Consider the following 15270-nt stretch of genomic DNA (forward strand, 5'->3'; position numbering starts at 1 on the left):
AATTATGTTCCGCTTTTATTAAAAATCAAACAAGATTGTGAGAAATATAGTAAATTCATGATAACTTGGCTGGGCAGAATTCTCTGTTTCAAGTTGTTCATACTTCCAAAAATATTATATATTTACCATGCAATAAACATTTCTATAAAGAAAGACTTCCTCAATAATTTAAAAAATAATTATTACGAGTTTTATTTGGAAAGGAAGTACACCCAGAAATGTACATTACTTTATGTCTTTACCAACTAACAAAGAAGGATTAGGTCTATCTTGTGTAGAGAAATATTACTATTCTACCCTTCTAAATATGTCCAAAGAATGGTGGACAAAAACAACACCCTCTAAACAGTGGGCTGACAGTGGAAGAGCACATTATGAATAGCCCACTGAAAGCTCTGATCTGTAGTATCCTAATAGGGAATAAACTCCCCAAATCTCCATTTCCTACAATCCAGGCCATCATGGCATGGGAATCCAGGCCATCATGGCATGGGAATATTACACCAAACATACACACAAAAGTTCAGATTTTTAGTATTGTACAGCTCCCTATCCAGATTTTAAACACCATCTCGGTTAATTTAAAAATTCATTCTTTATATGACAAAGGAATACGGCATCTTGGAGACATTCTTAATTCGAACAAGTTAAAACCTTTTGAAACATTGAAGGAGAAATACTCTATTTTGGAATCTTTCAAATGTACCTATATGAGAATACACCACATAGTAACATCCACAAAACTTGAACCTCTTCAACTTCACCCATACTTACTATGCTCAACAGCAAAATTCCATTTCATGGGGGAATCTCTGTATGCTATTCTGAATTCTTCACAAATCACATGTCTCTACCTACTAAATATAACAATGCTCGGTCCCATTATTTAGATGCAAATATCTCTCCCAGTCAGATTTTGGTAGCAAGTAAGCTCATTAAAAAATGTTCACATTGTGCCACACACTGGGAAAAATTTCAGAAACTTTTAACTAAGTGGTACCTAACGTCTAGAAAATTTGCTTCATTTACTCCAAAACAATCTCCAATGTGCTGGAAATATAACAATTCTATTGGGGAATGAAAACATATGGTGTGGGACTGTAAAATGGTTAGAACTTTATGGAACTCAATTGAAATTCTCCTAAGAACTATAATCTCAAGCGACTTTTCACTGATGCCTGAATTAGCATTATTTATGATTGGTCTTGATGCCATTGATAAATATGTCCAACCTATGACTTGTCATTTATTAACATCGGCTCTCCATCTTATAACCGTACATGGGAAATCCAATGACCATATACCGTGGTCATGTTTCCAAGCCCTAGTAAATTCCAACCTACAATTGGAGACCATTATAAGCCAAGAAATGGTAACTCTTAATTACCAAAGCTCAATCCCTTGGTTAGGCATTATATTAAGCTGCATTATACTATACTGTATTAGAGTGCACTATCTCATACTATTTTAAATCCAATAAATAAAGAGGTACTTCTTGCAGCTCTTATTAAACGGAACCTGAAGCGATTAAAATTATTTAAAATAAACACATGACATAGCTGTAAATTAATATTACATACTAACCTCACCGTCAGTTCCTCTCAGAGGCTCACCATTTTCTTCTTAGAGTGATCCCTTCCAGTTCTGACAATATTTTGTCAGAACTGAAATATACCAGTTGCTGTCAGTTATATATCAGCAGCTGTCAGTTACATCTGAATGTGCAAGGTAATGTCCATGTTTTCCTATGGCTCAAGTGGGTGATATTACAGTTTAACAGTGTGCTGACCAGGAAGCTGTTAGGGGATAATGGCCATTTTTAAAATGGAGGAGAGAGAATTTCATTGATCACAGTCAGGCCCGGATTTACATCACAGATGTCCTGGCACCTTAGACTTCACCCTCCATGACTCACTCTACAACCTTCCACCGAACCGAACCGTAAGTCTGCTGGCTGGCCCATGCTAAAGCAAATTGTAAAATGTAAAGCCCTTTTACCATCACAAGAATTAAAAAGAATTATGGCACAATAAATAAAAAATAAAACAAAAAAGAATATCAAATAAAAAATAAAAACATAAAAGGACAGTGGGATTTATAACCCATCAAACCTGCACAATAAATTGTAATCCTTTTATTCTACTGTTTTGAATCAATGTATGAACGTAGTCTCCTTTATTAGTCTTTCGTCGTGCGATATGAAGTCACCCATTAATACAGTGACGAGAAGATTCTTTCTTCTACACTGAGAGCCTTTATCCACTCCACCATGATTTCATCTGATCCTATTGCTGAGGATTTATTTTATTGATTACATTTATGGCTTCACATGGTAGAATTGGTTTCTGTCTAAATCCAGACCATTTATAGTGGAGTTTTATCACTTCTTTTTGCTCAAATAACGTTCTTGTATACGTTCTTGTATATTCTGACTATCTTCCTACATAAAAATATCATCTTTGCAATGAAATGAAATCTTGGTCTTAGTTAGCCCTCTAACTCTGTTGTGTAGATGGCAATTGTGCAGTTTGTGTAATACACTATTTATCTATTTCTTTGGGGGTAGGGGGTGGGGTAGATTAGGTAAATTATTGATATCTGTCTGATAACAATTAATATTGCCCTGGTGTGACATACCTTATATGGAGGAGACCCCAATGTTGAGGACAGCAACTCTTGTGACTTATCAACTGGGCACCTGGGGTTGTAACAGGGGCCGGCAGTGAACAAGGGGCAGGAGCGCTTGCAGAACTGTTGTCTGGACAACAAGGCGTGTTGCTGGAGACCTTCAGCAATGAGCCAGGTGCAGGAACAGATTCAGAGTCGGCAACAGGACAGGTTCTCAGGCAGACTGTGTTCAGCAATGGATCAGGTTCTTGTACAGGCTCAAGGTTTGCAACAGATTGTATAGTCAGGCAGGCAGGCAGGATTCTGCAACAGGACGGACACTTGGACATAGCAGAAGTCTGCAACAAAGCAAAAATTAAATAGGCCGTTTTGGTTCCAATTGCAAAAAGCATCACACGCACAAGTGTACATGCATGCATGCACACACATAATCACGCACACAACCATGAACTGTACAGATGCCAGTCATATGCGCACACAGCCACTCACACCAACACCACACACGGCGCCAGCACTTACAAGACGTGTGTAGGTGCACACTGCCAGGACCCCCTTGCTTGGGTAACTGACAGAATACACCAGGATGCCTGCCAACAACCATATGTACCAGCCACCTCATCAGGACAGGTAACCTGTTTTTTTTTATAGGTGTTAGTTGAATTTAATGATAATTTTTGTTATAATGTCTAATCTATTCAAAACTTTGTTCGCTGTATTTGTAGCTTAAAGAAGAACTTAACGGAATATAACTTATTGAAAAAAATGCTTATTTTTTACAATATTAATTTATAAATATTCTGCCAATCTTTGCCTATTGTAGAATATCCTTACCCTGATTAAATTTCTTATATTTATTACAGGTGACAACATTTTTACTGCAGGCTGTTTGCATGTTGTTTGTGTGAAGTGAGCAGGGGCAATGCCTAATTTCCCAGAGTACTCTGGGCTGGACAGGTTCTATATTTTTTGCTGCCTGAAGCAAACATTGTGAGGATGCCCCCCCCCCCCCAACTATGCTCTCCCCCTAGGAAGAGCAAAGTCCCCATGGTTTCTGGGTTTGTGTTAAGTTGTGAGATAAAAATCACGTACCCCACATATGAAATACAGCAATCACCCAAGAGATGACGTTTGCCAATCACTCCTCATATTAAATCCAGCAATCCAATCACCCCACATGTGAAGTGCAGCATTCACCCTACATTTGAAATCCGGCGATCACCCCACATATGAATTGCGGTGATCACCCCATAGGATGAAATAGGGAAGCAAGGACAAATGGGAGTGGGATGAAGCCGATAGAAGTCTAAACAATAAATTCCATTGTGAATTGGGTGCCAAATAAAAATGAAAAAATATTGACAGTTGTAATGATGATAGTAAAACATAGGTCAATTTTACAGGTGTTTTAATATTTAACTACAACCAAAACTAACCTTACACTCTCACAGAACCTCCCCCCTTCTGTGTACAGCCCCCTACCCATTGGTCATGTTTTTGGCTATCTAGCACTGGCCTCAGAGTCAATTTCTTTCCACAGCCCCCACAGGTAGTGCCGCAACCACCAGATCCATGTCTACAGTGGTTTCAGGAGTCATGTGGATACTCTCAGCACTAAGGACCCTCTGGACTATCAGGTATCCAGATTACTGGCCTGAGCTAGCACCAAGTGCCAATGAGATGTTCTCTTGCCCTTGTCTATCCTTCTTTCTCAAACCAAATTGAGGCCAAGGACCCACTAGGAATCACAAATATTTCTCAAAAACTCTAGCATTTTGAGAGTGTTTTTAAGAGTAAAGAACCAGCGCTTTCTGGAGTGTTTTCAAGGAATTCAGTTCTGGGCACCACATTACAGGAAAGATATTGCAGTTTTAGAGCAGGTGCAGAGACGAGCAAAAAATTGACACGTGAGATGGAAGGTCTCGCTTACCAAGAAAGGTTAGATAAACTGGGTTTAGAGAAAAGACGCCTTAGAAGGGATCTAATTAACATGTATAAATACATCAGAGGGCAATATAAAAGCTTGGCGGATGAGTTTTTTGTCCCTAGGCCTTCTCAAAGGACTTGAAGACATGATCTGCGAATGGAGGAAAAATGTTTTAGCCATTTATTTAGGAAAGGGTTCTTTACAGTAAGAGTGATTAAGATGTGGAATGCACTGCCACAGGAAGTAGTTATGGCAAACTCTATATCTGCATTTAAAGGGGCTTAGATGCTTTCCTTGCATTGAAAGACATCCATGGCTACAATTACTAGGTAATGCATAATGATGTTGATCTAGGGATTTTATCTGATTGCCATCTGGAGTCGGGAAGGAATTTTTTTCCCTTTTGGAGATAATTGGACCATGCCTTGTAAGGGTTTTTCGCCTTTCTCTGGATCAACAGGGATATGTGAGGGAGCAGGCTGGTGTTGTACTTTGTTCTCTGGTTGAACTTGATGGACGTATGTCTTTTTTCAACCCAAATAACTATGAATGCAATTTTGTTGTTACAGATGCACAATCCAGGAGCAGGAAATTTGAGCCCCTGAGGCTAATGGACAATTTGGGCGCCACCATAGGAACTAATGAAAATATAACAGCAGCCCTAATAAGAAATTCTCTGCAGTCCATTACTGTTTCATCCAGTACAGCAAGAGTTATCTATGCAAAAGATCTCGTCAATAGCATCATGTCAGAATTCAGTCTGGTTTCTTGAAAAGGAAATAGAAAAGACAGAGAAACAGTGAGATAAGGGGTCCTTACGTTTCTTTCTTTTTCAGCTTAAAGGACACCAGAGGCGAAAGGCTCTGGTAAAAATGGAAGATGCAGTGATTAGGGGGTTTAAAGTAGATACTTGCCACTCCTCTCGCTCCCCTCCGTCAGCCACCGATCTTCTAGAGAACATGCCGGTGTCCTGGAGACTTACCTGACCTCTAACCCGGACATACTGCGCCGCGTATGCGCAGTATGTCCTACCTTCTTCGCTTCTGGTGGTGCATGGTTATGGGCAGAAGCACGCTTACTCCTATGTCTCTTCCGTGCTGCGTCTGCACTTCATTGAAGCAAGAGTCACATGCTAAGTGGAGTCGTGCTGGCTGCTAGCACTTGGAGTGAGTTCGGAGGAAAGAATGAGCTTGGACGGGGGATTCTGTTTGAATATCGGGCATTCTTCTTTTTGTATTAGCAATTCATAATTTATGTAATAGCATACTATTGAGCATCTTTACATAGATACATTGACATCTATATACATGACGCTTGCTTCAGTGGAGTGCAGACGCAAGCACGGAAGAGACAGAGGAGTGAGCGTGCTTCTGCCCATAACTATGCGCCGGCACAGGCGAAGAAGGAAGGACATACTGCGCATGCGCAGCGCAGTATGACCGGGTTAGAGGTCAGGAAAGTCACCAGGACACCGGTATGTATTTTAGAAGAATGGCGACTGATGGAGGGGAGTGAGAGGAGAGGTAAGTACCTACTTTTAATCCCCTAACCACTGCATCTTCCATTTTTACCAGAGCCTTTTGGCTCTGGCCTCCTTTAACAAGACAGAGTGTAGATTCTAAACAGCAAATGTGATAGTCTGATGCAATCTTAGAAATTAAGCCATTAAACTGAAAATAAATATATCCGTACTACACATAGGATTAATTGGGACTGATCCAATTCACTTTTTATCCTACGTTTTCTCCTAGTTTTTCATCTTTTCTTTATATATATATATATATATATATATATATATATATATATATATATATATATATATAACTTTTCAGCATTCTTCAATTGAAAAAGTACCAAAAAGTAGGTGAAAAAGTACTTTCAAAATTATTCTGTACATTTTCTTGCTTGCAGATGGTTTAAAAGGCATTTTATTAGTAAGGTGTGAAAATATCACCTAGGAGAAAACTAAGGAGAAAAATGATTTAGATCGGGCCCATTTTCTCATAAGTTTATTTTCAGTTCAGGTTCATTAAAAGTTTAGATTTAAGAATAACTAACTTCCTGTTGTTTTAGATTCAAAAAGAGGAATTAGAGAAAGACAAATGAAGAAGTTTCTAGTTCTTATCAGTATTAACAGGGGCATTTTTAGCAGATATCAGGAAATATGAGAATTTGTTCACTGTCTACACAGTGCCATTGGTTCCCTCCTCTGCAATTTAGGGCTTGATTCACACAGCTGTGCTAACTGCTATCACGGGCATGATAAGCTTAGCGCACGGGTTATTGCGCGTACAGGTTTGCGTGCATAATAGTAAAGGTTTGTGCGCATTAACTTTCCCGTTCATGCGCTAACATATGGGCTAGCGCATGAACGGAGAAAGTTAATGGATGCAAGCCTTTACTAATACGCGGGCAAACCTATACATGCGATAACCCGTGCGCTAAGCTTATCACGCCCGTGATAGCATTTATCACGGCTTTGTGAATCAAGCCCTAAATGAGATAAATAAATAAATTAAATAGACATGGAGATTAACACACCCTTTCTGAACTAGAAGTTCTGAAAAGTATTTACTGATTCTGAAGAGTGATGTTACTTTGTCCCCAACAGCAGTTTAGTAGCAGTCTGATATCCTTTTCATCAGTGTCTGCATCTCTAGCTCAATATCTTGTTCCATAAACTGGTTTGCCAAGTTCTGCAAGGAACTCAATTCTTATTTTTTTTTTGCTAAGTTTCAACCACTCCAAACTTTGTAATTTACAGAGCAGAGAAATAGGTGGAAGTGGCACACCTTACCCAAATGGTGGGTGCAGAGCCTGTGAGTGCCAAGCCAAAGCACTAATTCACATAGCAATCACAATGTAAGTCCAGGCTCGCACACCGGGTTCAAATTGCAACAGTCCTCTTTATTGCTTCATCAGCACAAAAATGTGACAATTGTTTTGGGGCCAACAGCAGGTCCCCTCAGACTCAGACAGTGCAGACAAAAAAAATGTTGTCATTTAGATACCAGTCTTTGCACAATTTGTGCAATGCTGGACACTCACTTTTGTATTTGTGGTATATTAGTAAGGCTGTGTTCCCACTTCAGTTGAGAATGGAAATTTTTTGTCCATTCTCAGTGCAAAACTGACAGTGGATGGATTTTATATATAGGAGCCATTCACATTTGTCAGTCAGGGCCGGCGCTGCCATAGAGGCAAAGGGGGCAATTGCCCTGGGGCTCCGACCTCGGCAGGGGCCCCGTGTCACCCTCCCTGTCTTTGACAAGCAGGTCCCTGTCTTTGCTCCCCGGGTTCCTGCGAGTGTGCTTTGTGTAATTAATTACCTATCTCGGCAGTCAGGCAGGCATCGGCAGCACAAACCATGTGCTCTGAGGCTGGCACGCTGTCTCCCTCCCGCTCTAAGACCCGGCGCGTGTTTACACATTACGCGCCGGGTCATAGAGAAGGAAGTGGACAGCGTGCCACAGTGCCAGCCTCAGAGTGCACGGTATATGCAGCCGCTCCCTGCCCGACTGCCGAGATAGGTAATGACATGAAGCACACCCGCAGGGGCCCAGGTAGCAGTCAGGTCACGAAGGGGGGGTTAGAGGCGCAGTTGCATCACATGAGGGGGAGTGCAGGGGACTCCAAGCTTAAGTTTGCCCCAGGGCACTTCGGCCCCTTAAACCGGCCCTGTTGTCAGTCTGCAATGGATCTATGGGATCCATTGCGGTAAGTGGGCCGTACTTCTGTGCAGTCCTCAATAAGGGCCCATTCACACCTGAGCGGGAATCGCACGATTCCTGCTCACGGCAAACCGCTAGCGGTTCTGCAAGAACCGCTACACAATGTAGCGAGTGGCAGTGTTCTCACTGCCGCTGTTGCGGTTAGCGATAACCGCAACCGCGCTGCATGCAGCGGTTTGCCGGCGACGAGCGTTCCGCGATTTGCGATCGTGATTAGCGTGCATAGCACGCTAATCGCGATCGCTCCAAAACCGCCGCAGTGTCCAGTTATTTTTCCACGCTAATCGCGGGAAAATCACTCCCGCAAAATGCCGGCGATAATCGCCGGCGTTCTGCGGTTCTAAGTGTGAACGGGCCCTAACTCTGAAAAAGTAGATGCATTCCCTAATGGTGGTAATGATAGTGCCCCAGGTTCCGGCCAGACCAAATCGGATCGGTCCACTCTGGTTGGCCTCACATTATCTGGCACAAGTGGGAAACGAGCCTTAAGCTGGCCACTAACGGTCCAATCTCTAGCGAAAAATCGTTCGAGCGATCAGAAATTCTGATCGGATTGGTTGTAAATAATCTCCATTGGTGGACACAATCGATTATGAACGAGTGAAAAAAATGTCGCCCGAATGAATTTTCGTCGAATGAAAATTTGGATTTTCTTGGTGGTCGTGATAGATAGGAAGCAATGATTGGTTAGTTGATGGTGTAGTGAACGATTTTTCGTCCGATCAGAATTTCTGATCGCTCGAACGATTTTTCGCTAGAAATTGGACCGTTAGTGGCCAGCTTTACAGTAGATATCTTCTTGATATCAGCTGGGATTGTCCTTGTGTTTAGAAAGCTTTAAGCCTCATCTACATGGCACAATTTTCCATCAGATCGACCGGTGATCTGATAAGAAATTGCATCGTGTGTAGACATCCAAATTGTTTTAGATCAACGTTGCGATAGATTTTGCTTTGATAAGTACCCAAAATCTATTGCAAAATCTATTGCAATCCAATTGGACTGGATGTAGATGAAGCCTCATGTACTCATACACAATACAATAAAAACGTTTGATTTTCCCATTTTTTTGACCAAAATGATCGAATCAGATGAAAGTTGAAGATAATATTTTCTTTTGATCAAGAAAAACAAATGATTATCCCGTTTTTTCTATAAAAATCCGATCAGACATGTTGGAAAAATCTTTATATTCGATCTAACGGAATAATGGAACCAAATTATCTAATCGAAAAAAAATGAAAAAATTGTTCCATGTTACGGGCACCTTAACCACTTGAGGACCAGGGGATTTTCTGGTGATCTGTGCTGCGTGGGCTCTCCAGCCCACAGCACAGATCACTTTGCAGCCAGGGCGACCAGACTTTCCCCCTTTTTTTCCCCACTAGGGGGATGTCCTACTTGGGGGGTCTGATCACCGCCGGCTATCTGCCTCTCTCTCTGCCCTTCCCTCCCTCTCCCTCTCGCTATGGGTTGCGCAGGACGGATATCCGTCCTGCGCCGCCTAGGATAGGTTTCAGCCTATCAGATGCCGGCGATCCCTGGCCAATCAGGCGCTGCTGCTCAGCAGCGCCGTATGATGTAAACAGCGGGGAATTCTTCCTTCAGGGGGTGGGTCTTCCATGAAGGGTGTGGTGCACTGCTGTGCATAAGTATGTTGTGTTTTCACGTGGTTGCATGTACACTTGAGAAAGGGGTCCGCCCCGAAACATGTCGTGTTTTGCTACTTGAATATAAACGCAAGTTTATTCGCCATTGGAGTGCCTCCTTCGTTTATCTACTTGTATATGGAGTAGTGCTCTCTGGCACCACCCCTAATTGATCAACCAATAGTAACCTGCTCTGGAGTCAGCTGATCGGCGTGATCAGCTGACCTCTCCTTGCCCAGTATAAGAGTTCTGCCTCTCAGCGCGCGCGCGTGTATTCCAAAGCCTGTGTGCACTAACAGACTGAGACACACGCTGCCGCGTGCAAACCGCCACGCTGGACGCGGAACCAGCCGCCTTACTGTTGTTACATGAGGCGGATTTTCCGCGTTCTGCCCTGTTACCAGACGCACGCTTCCGCGTGCAAACCGCCGCATTGGACGCGGAATCAGCCACCTCCTTAGCAGCACACGCGGCGGCTTTTCCGCGTTCTCTCACAGTTGGATTTGATGTTTATATGGAATCTAATGTGGAACCTATTAAATCCTTGTTCTGTGTTTTATGAATTAAACTTTTTTTTAATCCATAATTTCAAAATATTGTCATGTATCTGTTTTTTTGTACTTTTTTTTTTCATTAGGAAAAGCTTTTTCTACAGCATCACTTACAAGATGGCGCTACATAGTGTTAATACTACCACTTAATTAGAATAATATTAAACGTGATTAAAAAGTGGCCCCACATCCCTAATTATACTTGAGCGAAAAAAAAGAGGGCTAGGCTTGGGATTTATAGGGGACACACTATTTAATGCAAATATATATATATAAGCATACAATGAGAAAGCCAATAAAACTTAACATTAAAGGGGCCCATACACTCAGCCGATTTTCTGGCCGACCGATCGATCCCGATCGATTGATCGTTTGCAAATCGGTTGGCCAATCGACCGATCGATGGCCGATTTCGATCGATTTCGATGGATTTCCATCGAACTGGCAGGGTGGAAAATTTAGGTTGATCTGATGAGATTGCTTATCAGTTTGCATTGGCCTTAATGGAAATCTGATGGCAAAAAAATGCCATCAGATCGAATTTCAATAGATTTCAAACTGAAATCTATTGGAATTCTATCCTGGTAAAAAATGTTCTAAAAACGCATCAGATAGATCATCAGATGCATTTCTTATCTGTCTGCTGCCAATCTGACGAGTGTATGGGCACCTTAATTATAAACTGGTTAAGCAGACAGATTGTAAAAGCACAGGTTATAGTAATGCATTATATTGCACCAACATTGTAGAAAATATGCATATGATTGTGTTATATAAAACACTTTAAAACATCAAGCATTATGAATTTTAGCGCAGCGTTTTTTTCCACTTCGCTACCCAAATTGTAAATAACAGAAAAGATGGCGCAATCAGAATAGATTACAATTCCAGAAACACTTTCTCTCAATCATTTCTCGATTCAAATTGTTTCCAAAAATGTGTTGAGGTGGTATTGTCAAGTATTCTGATCTATTGCACCATTCCTTACATTATTTACAATTTGGGTAGCGGAGTGGTGAAAAATCGATTCTTCTTATTATTATTTGAAAAAAAACACATTTATATGTACTGTATATTTTCTATAATTGTTGGTGCAATATCTTGTATTGCTCTAACTGTGTAATCATATTACAATAAATGTTAAGTTTTAATGACCGTTATTGTATGGCAATATGCACAGTATATATATAGATAGATAGATAGATAGATAGATAGATAGATAGATAGATAGATAGATAGGTTTGTGTCCCCTATAAAGTCCCAAGCTTAGCCCTCTTGTTTTTCTCCCACAGCATTACTAAAGTCATCTTAATTGCATTTTTATTTCACAAGCCAAATTATTTGCATTCAAGACTTAGGAGCAGGGCCAGATTTCTGAAAAGGTCACACAGGCCCAGGCCTTGGGAGGCTGCAACCCAACTGGGCAACTGAACATGAAAGAGGGGTTGCTACATATGAAAGAGGAGGCTGAAAATGGGGAGCAACACATATTAAAGGGAAACTGGTGCTCAAGGGAGTTTCATGAAACAAAGGGGCTGCTGTACATGGATGATACACATGGAAGAGGGGGCTGCACATGGAATGGGAGGGGCACTGCTGCACAAGAAAGGTGAGCCAGAATATACTTGTCGTCGGGGCACAAAAAGTTTAAATCCTGCCTTGCCATAGAGTTAATGATTTCATTTACCGGTATTAAGTTATCTCTCATATATGATTGGAGAGAGTCTTAAATATGGCTATAATCCGCTCCTATATTATCCCTTGCATGCGTTTTCATTTGTTCACTTCACTTTTTAAACATTTTTATCGGATTATATTTATAATCAATTTAGTTACTGCACTTTCCATCTGGCTTCTTCCAAGTATATAGTCTTCAGGGAGGCTTTTCAAACTACAGTAATTATGAATGCAAAGTCCTTGTTTTCACAAAATTGTGTTAGTCAGTCTTGCTCCATTTTATTTCTTGAAGAAAGGCCATTACCACTCATACAGAACCTGCTTTAGCATTCAAGTCACTGTGATGACACTGGACACAGCTTTAGAAATGGCATTTTGCACCTCTTGATAAAACTGCTCTATTCCAGTGCAATACTGATGGAGCATATAAGCTATGTCAATTATAAATATGCATTGCTGAATGATTTAATCAGTAGTCACAACTAGATATAAATAGGTCATGGGCAGAACTGCAAGATTTAACTGTTTATGTTTTGATTTTTTCCAAACTCAAAATGCAATACAGACAATGGGGGAAACAAAAGCTCCTTGTAAAGGGCACCGAATCAAGTCACAGGCCCTCTTTTATAGTGTTCCAGGAATGTCCTACATTATCATAGGCTTGGAAGTTGGCCTCTGTCCTGATGTATATTGCAATTCAACAAAGATCTTCTGGAAAAGTTCACTTTTGTAGAACCTTTTGATGTTGTACCAGCTGGAACTAAGCTAGCAGCAGGTCTCCCATACTAGCAATGCTGACTCTTTTCGGAGGGACAATGAAGAGGTACAAGGATGATGCTTCAATAACCACAGACACAGCGCCAGCTTTATCCATTAAAGAGAACCAGAGACAAAGCACCCTCATGTATTTTACTACATTTATCAGTGGGAACATGACAGTAAACACCTGCCCTGCTTTTAGTTTCATCCTTATCTGCTCAGTCTGCCTGTTAACAGCTCTGATAAGAATCCCCGACTGAGCATTTAGTTTGACCCGGAATCATTATAGCTGAGTCAGTCTTCTGTGAAGTCTTTTCAAGCCTGCCCCCTCCTGGCTCAGCTTTCCTGCTTTGCATACTTAGAGCTCTGATGACATGGAAGGGGCTGCTCGTGCTGAGAAAGAAGCTCTAAAACAATAGACAAGTGTGGCTGCTGTAGTATTTCATCTGTGTGCACTGTGCAGTCATCATTATCTGTGCAGTTTCATTCCTATGAAAGACACTTCCTACAGGCAGTCACACAGCATACCAGAATAATGAAGTTGAATGCATACCGATAGATGAAAGGCTGCAGCAGCAGCTCTGCTTGTCTATAGTTTCATAGAGCCTAGACAGCACATCCAGAACAGCTCATAACCCGAAAGCAGAATGGGTATGAGCCAGCGGCCATATTGGATTTTTCCTCAAGCAATAATGGAGAAAAAACACTCAAAAAGGCACACCAGAGTGGCGAAATTACCAGGTAGAGAATTTATTCTTTACAAGCTATCGATTGATATGTTTATTTTGTGTGAAACTTTCATCTCTGGTTCCCTTTAAAGCAGAACTACAGTTTTTTGTTAAAGCCATTGGGAATCAGATTTTTTTTTAAATGACATTTATAGATTTCAAATTAAAAATACTTTCACCTCTCCTTAATTTCGCCGCTCCCCTGCCCCTGGTTGTTAAATATGGCCCAAAATCTTTTCCGTATAAATCCAAGATGGCTGCCGACCTTTGCTTTATCTTCCGGGTCGGCAGCCTCTTCCTTCCAAATATCTCACTTTCTCAAGCGCCGATAAAATAGCGCGAGACAATGAGACTTTTGTGTGCGGCCATGAACACGTGCGCAACGCGCCCACGTGTATCATACAGCGCACGCGCACGCAGTACATTCTGACTGTGACTTGTGACTTCAAAGTCTAAGGAGCTGCCGGATGAACCAAACGTGTGAAGGTATAATAGCACTTTCACAAATAATTTATATAAATAACATTAGTGCAACTGAGAGGGCGGAGCAAGGGGCGAAAAGATGGAGGAGTGACAGAGCAGGGAAAAGAAGCTCTGCCTCCTCTCTCTAGCTACAATATTCGATCGAACTGGTCAAATAATATAAACAGAGATTTTGGGGGCCAGCCTGCAGCAAAACAAACGAAATGGGGACAGAATTTAATAGGAGAATGAGGTAATTGGTCCACTATCGCAAAATACAAAAAATAAAACAGTTCCCATTCACTTTAAAGAGGAGCTGTCAGCCATGCTATCTCAGGAAAAAACAATAAATATATAAGTAGATAAATACTTGCTCTACTTACAAAACATACTGTATGTATTACACTATCCACATTATGATTCCTGTGAATTTTATAAAGTGAAAGTAGAGAATCCTATTCTAGACAGTTTCCATATTTACTGTGGATATTTTGAAGCCAGTCATGATGTAATATCCGCCCTTAGTCTCCTCTGCCTGATTTGCCCGCCCTTCACTATAGACAGTGCATTGTTTCAGCCTGAGAAATTTTGGACAATCAGAGAGGAACAGAGGTGTGGGAGGGGAAACAGGAGGGAAAGAGGCTTCAGCCAATCAGGCTGCATTAGTTAAGTCTGAGGGGAAGTAGGGAAGCAAAAAAAAGACAACCCAGCATGCCCTGCAATTTCTCTTTTGTGAACCAAATCTTCTGTGTACCAAATAAGAGTCATGTAAACTGGGGAATGATAATTTATCAACAAGAAAAGTAATAGTGATTTTAACTTTTGGATTGACTGATTAGCATCCTTATTACTTGTTTACCAGATAAAAATAAATAATTGATTTTTGATTTTATGCCCGACAGTTACACTTTAAATAAAAAGTGTCTGACAGGGTTCATGGATATAGTTGCATGCTGGATGCTGGCTGAGCAGCAGCCTGGAGTGCTCTTGGCTGTAGAACCTTTTCTTATTTCTGAAAGCAGTAGACAAAAGAGTTTCAGAGAGACTCTGTGTGTGCAAAGCACAAACAGAAAACTGTGTAATCCAAGGGGTACATTTAGCTTTGCTGCAGACGATTTAGGGTGCAAAATATTACCAATATTTAAAACATCAGTAATATCT

Source organism: Hyperolius riggenbachi, chromosome 7 (assembly GCF_040937935.1).
Source record: "Hyperolius riggenbachi isolate aHypRig1 chromosome 7, aHypRig1.pri, whole genome shotgun sequence".
In the NCBI taxonomy this organism is placed as follows: Eukaryota; Metazoa; Chordata; class Amphibia; order Anura; family Hyperoliidae; genus Hyperolius; species Hyperolius riggenbachi.